Consider the following 6,560-nt stretch of genomic DNA (forward strand, 5'->3'; position numbering starts at 1 on the left):
ATCAACATGTATTCCTTGGTAATTCTGTGGGCTTCCTCGGCCATGGTGGCGGGGGCATAGCACACAGGGGAGGGAATGAAGATGGATTCATCACCTGGGGCTATGAAGTCCATGCCTCTCCACAGTGCCCCTTCCCTGACCCTAAAGCTCACATACACTGCCAAGATCCAGCTTGTTAATAGAAATAACAGAGCACCAAACTCCTGTGAATATCTCCTGCAAAAAAAACTTGTTGGAAAAGGCAGGCTCTAAGATAATGTTCCACACTGGCAATTTGGATTTTCATTACAATACCTGTGACTACCTCTGACCTGTCTACTATATGCCAACCACAGCACTGAGCACATCATAAGTGACACTTCTCAACCACACAACAACAACTTGCTGAGAGTCAAGTTCAAGTCTGTCTGAATCTAAAGCCTCTGCTCTTTCTTTACTGATGATTGATCTATATCGAGAATACATTTCTTTACTTGGTATAAGAGAGAGATTGTGGGCCACCTGAAAACCTTCACAGACTACTAATAATCATCAGAAAGATTGGGAAGTGGGCGAGGAAATTCTGAATTCATACTTGTATCGTAATATTCTATTAGATAAACAAGTTAGGGCCATGTTGAGCAGGTCAGCTACTGTAAGCAAAGGTCTCAGATGTGGCACCAAGGCTGTCTGTCCTCCGATTTCTCTGAACAGCTTAGCGGGGAGTTTCCATGGTGTAGGTATAAAATGAACCAATGAAGAAATGTAGAAAAGTATTTGTTTGTTTTCTCCCATAGTGTGTTATGAAGGTTTTAGCCCAAAATCTAAGGAAGCAGAATGATTTCTAGAAAACGCAGGTGAGATGAAGCCAAAGTGTTATTTATACAAACATGAAATCACATCAGCTCTTTCTGAATGCAGCGTAATAAGCTGCCTTTCTTAGGAATAATGAAGCTTGAGACAAAGATGTTTTTCCTCACTTACAGGAAAGCGTTTCAGAGAGCTGGCATCACATCCCTTCTCTGCTAGAAGTTCCTTTACACTGACCCGATCCAGGAGTGGTGAGAATCATGTAAATTGTCAAATGAAATCCTGCTTGTGGTTTGGAAGGAGGAGAAAATATTATAAACCCACCACCTTTGTTTCTAACCATGCTGAGAAGCTGCTTTTTAAAACCCTTTCCAGAAAACCCAGAGCACTGGGTCCTCTGAGGGTGCTTGATCAGTGAATTGTCAAGGTAAATTTCCATCTACCAGTTCTCCAGTTTTAGATCCAATAAGATGATTCCAAAAGAATAGAATTGCACAGTGAAGCAATCTAAGAAAAATACATCTACCAACATTCGGGGAAAATGCCAGGTATGACATGGATAGAAAGGCAAAAACTAAGGCCGGGCATGATGGCTCACGCCTGTAATCCCAGCACTTTGGGAGGCCGAGGCAGCTGGATCATGAGGTCAAAAGATTGAGACCATCCTGGCCAACATGGTGAAACCCCATCTCTACTAAAAATACAAAAATTAACAGGGCGTGGTGGCACATGCCTGTAGTTGCAGCTACTCAGGAGGCTGAGGCAGGAGAATCACCTGAACCCAGGAGGCAGGTTGCAGCGAGCCAAGATCGCATCACTGCACTCCAGTCTGGTGAAAACAGTGACACTCTGCCTAAAAAATAAGACAGGCAAAAACTATTGACAAGGAGACCAAAAACTAGATAGACAAAGAGCAATGGCAACTTTGAATGTCAAGAATAATGTACCCACACTGGTACCCTAAAGTACAGGCAGTTTGAATGCAATGCGAAAAGAATTACATAAACATCTATCACATTCACATCCTTTACCACTGACTTTTCAGCTCATTTTCGGCTAATGCTCCTCTCCTCTACACTCAGCCAACATTCAACCTGGGCTCTATCTTCGTGCCTTCTGACAAATGCTTAAATTGTCTGCTGCTGCCACAGCCCAATTAACCCCTCTCCTTGATTTGATATTCCTGAGGCTTGTGTCCCAATCCAATGAGGCTCATTCAAACACTAAGAGTCCCAGATTCAGCTCTCCAGGATTCTCTTTTAAGTCCCCTCTCACCATAGAGTCATGCAGTGCATAAGGACAGTCCAGTCAATGATGGATCACACATATAGTGGTGGTTCCCTAAGATTATAATGTCATAGTTTGACTATACCTTTTCTATGCTTAGCTATGTTTATATACACAAATACCATTGTGTTACAATTGCCTGCAATATTCAATATAGTAACATACTCTACAGGTATAACCTAGGAGCAACAGACCACACCCCATAGCCTAGGTGTGTAGATGGCTATACCATAGAGTTTTCTCTAAGTATACACTACAATGTCACACAATAACAAAATCTCCTAATGACACATTTCTTAGAACATATCCTTGTTGTTAAGTGATACATATCTGTACTTGAAGAAAAAGACTCTGTACTTGCATTCCTCCCCCACTGAACTCAAGCACAACTTCTGCTAAAGGTAGCCTCTTCAAAGAAATTCTCCCTGGGCTAGGCACAGTGGCTCACACTTGTAATCCTAGCACTTTGGGAGGCTGAGTTGGGCAGATCACCTGAGGTCAGGAGTTTGAGACCAGCCTGACCAACATGGTGAAACCCTGTCTCTACTAAAAATGCAAAAACTACCCAGGCATGGTGGTGGGCATCTGTAATCCCAGCTACTTGGGAGGCTGAGGCAGGAGAATCACTTGAGCCTGGGAGGCGAGTTTGCAGTGAGCCGAGATCATGCCAGTGCACTCCAGCCTGGGCAACAGAGCAAGACGTTGTCTCAAAAAAAAATTCTCCCCCAATCTACAATTTGTTGTGCTACCTACCCAGTTCATAGTTAACCTGTTTTGAAATTTGAGTATTGTTTTCTGGCAACTCCCACTAAAAAAATCACATCTATTTTTTTCCTTAGTGCCTTATTAAAAACTTCTAATTCCACATCCTGTTATACAGTAGTCAGCATTTTCTAATTTATGATAGTGCAATTTGGTAACATTCCAAATACCTTAAGTCTTTGAAGATTGTTACAATCATCTTTTTTGTGACTTCCATATGGTTAGAACTGGAATTCTTCACTTTACACTTTCAGATTTTGCTCTGTATACTTCTTGTATTTTATTATTCACTTATTTATGATATTGGGTTTTAATGCAGAAATGCTTGGGAGTCAAGTTGTTATGAATAATGTGATCCACGTGGGGATTTTCCAGTAGATTTTTGGATTTTTCGTCCTACACATACAGCATCAAGAACCCCCAAGAAATAAAATTACTGGTTGAGACTTGTGAAGAAAACAATCAACTTTTATTTTACAAAGGCCACCATGATTACTAAAAAATGTGTATCATTATAATCACAGTAGTGGACTAGACCAAGGGAGAAAAAGGACATATGCAGTCATATGGAAGGTTAGCCTTATTCATGCTTTGCATTTACTCTGTGAAATGTGTTCGGGAACCACATTGCCTCTATACATGATTCTAGTAAACATCATGAAGAATATTAGGATTTTGCAGGCCACACTGGCTTCAAAAGTGAGTACACTAGACCAAGGGAGAAAAAGGACATATACAGTCATATGGAAGGTTAGCCTTATTCATGCTTTGCAAAATGTTTACTCTGTGAAATGTGTTCAGGAACCACATTGCCTCTATACATGATTCTAGTAAACATCATGAAGAATATTAGGATTTTGCAGGCCACACTGGCTTCAAAAGTGAGTACACTAGCCAGGGAACCCACAGGGAATAAAAGAGCACTCTGGTGTCATGTTGCTAGGAGAGTCAAGTTCTCATGGCCTTGTGGGGATGGGAAACAGATTGAGGATCTTGGATTGGAGAAGAGATGTCCTTTGTAATTACACTAACTAGGCATGTTCTTGGTGGTCCAAACCTGTACTTTTCATTTTTTGATAGACTATAAAATTTATCTACTGTGTTTGTTCATCATTAGTCTCTCTAAAATATAAGCTCCATGAAGGTAGGAGCCTTACCTGTGTTCTCTGTTATATCCTTTGTGCCTGGTACCTAATTTGTAAAAGGTATCTATAAAGAATGAGCTAAGGAGAAAGAGTGAATATATGGTAAGGCTGACTTTTGTCTCAACACAAAGACTTTTCTGATTATGTACACTGACAGGCTGGGTGGTCTTCCCCAGGAAGTGCCTTTCTCCAGAGAGCCAGAAGAAACCCAACAGCTGGGACATGTGATGAGATGACACATCAGAGGTGTTTGACCACTAAGGTCATTTACAGCCTTGTGGTTTCAAAGATGAGCCTTTACCAAAGACTTTGCAATGGAGGAAGCCCTGGACAATCATACTGTGGAAAGTAAATGACTTGACAACTAATTGAACTTGGGAAATGGGGGATAAGGAGTCAGAGACGGCACTGAGACTCTCAGCCTGGGGTTATCGGTGCCATTGAGGGGAAAACTGCATTTCAATAGAAATGCTGATTTGTGTCAAACTTTAGGCAATGATTAGAAATCCCAAGTTTAGTGTGTCAGTAGACCACATAGGAGGTACCTACAGGTAATTATAGTCAGGCAGATGGGAAGCTCAGGAGAGGCTGAGGCATGCCACACCCATTTGTTAGAACAATTATCTCCACAGGAAGATATCAGAGGATAATGCTTAAATGGTACCATAGGTGAATAGTCCATTTAGCTATACAATTTCATATAATTACGTAGAATGTAGGCATTATACCTCCATTTCACAGTTGAGAAAACAGTGGCCCACAGTGATTTTATTGCTTATAAGTGGCAGAGCTCTAACTTGAATCCCGGTCTTAAGAGTCTGAGCCTGAAGCTGCTTCTTCAGCGTTCTGCTCCGGTGAGCTGTGAGTCACCAGAACGAGGCTCCTCCCTACCATGGGACTGACGAACTAGCTGCTTATTAGCAGTGAGACGGTTCACCACTTGCCCTTGACACAACTGTGGACAGCCCCCTCCCCATTCTCACTTTCAGTGCCAGTGCTTACCACCTGCTACCAGGGAGCCTCACAGTAAAATTGCAAGTTAATGATGGTTGCACCAGCCAAACATTCTTGGATAGGTTGGTACAACCTGTTCCCCAATACAAGGCTATCAAAGCAATGTTTTGATTTTTTTTTTCTCTCTCTCTCTCTAGTGATGATGTTCACTGTGAGAACAACCAATGGGTAGCTGAGTACGGTGGCTTGGGATCTGGGGCAAAATGAGCTCAACAGGGATACATGAATAAGCTGTTAAAGCCAAGTGGAAATGAGAAGTAGAGGGAATTTGGAAAGGCAGATGAAGAAGGCATTAGGGAGTATTGAGAGAACATGGAGTGAATGCTGTCAGACTGTGGCTTCAGGAAAGGGAACATTTGCCCGCATTTGCCCAGCTGCAGCATTACAGCATCCCTTTCTGTACCCTGGATTTACTCTACCAGGCAGAAAAAATGGGAGAGACCACAGGAATCTTGGCAGTGGTGGGGGTGGGCAATGAACTAGCAGTGCTTTGGAAAAGTAATTATCTGTCTTAAATAGCTGACAGTAGCACCTGCTATAATTCTGAAGAGTTTTGCAGGAAAGCTTTTATTTGCTACACAAGAAAGGCTGGGCAAGTAGATTCCTAGCTGGGAAGTAGATTCCTAGCACCCACAGAAGGTAGAGACTGGGTCAGTTTTTACTTAAGAGGGCAGTGCTTTACATTGGAAAGCCAAAGGAATTTGGATTCAAAGAATTTTTTTTTTTTTTTTTTGCAATTTTTGGAACCATAATTCAGCACTACTAGATTAAGGCATGCTCCATCAAACTAAAAATCAAAAGCTTTCCTATGGGGAAAGTCTCAATGTTATAGCTGAAAGAGGTGACAGCCGCATTACTGCCATCAAAAATAATTTATTAACCGTGTGTGTGTAAAGTACTCTGGTAGGCACCAAACCCCAGGGGCTTCCTGTTTCAATGCATCCTCTGCTCTCTGCAGTCTCTTCAGTGTAACGTTTGGCTCTCCACCTGTGAATAAAATGGATACCTTGAAAACTTCATCTTTGTGGAGACTATTACAGGACAAGAGAATGCGGGCTCCATCATCCACGCCAATCAGACAGTGCTGGGGAAATGTATTAGGAAGTTGCCTTTCTCAACCTTATATTCTTAACGTTTGTAAATAAAAACCCCTCCTCTTCGGTTTCCACTTTAGGCCAGGAAATCTGGGGAGAGTTGGCAAGCAAGGTTTTGCACTATCAGCATATATCATGCTAACACTGGCTCTTTGCCCTTTGCCTCGGCAGGTACCACACAGCGCTGGAGAAATAGGTACACAGGTGCCTCCCCAGCCAAGGGAAGAAACCAGTAACGGAATTTCGGAGTCCAACCCCAAATCGTTTTACATTTACCTCTCACAAACACTTGCCTTGTAACGTGTGTACCTGTGCGTACATTTACACGTAAAGACAGTATTTTAGGGCAAGTTCACATAAATGGCTTGGAGATATCTGACAGGTCTGATTACACAAAGGTCTTCTGCTCCACCTGCCTCTCTCAGGAACTCAGGCAAAGGTGGCCTTCCATCCAGCCGCACCGCCACCC

The sequence above is a fragment of the Colobus angolensis genome, unplaced genomic scaffold (assembly GCF_000951035.1).
Source record: "Colobus angolensis palliatus isolate OR3802 unplaced genomic scaffold, Cang.pa_1.0 Scaffold12, whole genome shotgun sequence".
Classification (NCBI taxonomy): domain Eukaryota; kingdom Metazoa; phylum Chordata; class Mammalia; order Primates; family Cercopithecidae; genus Colobus; species Colobus angolensis.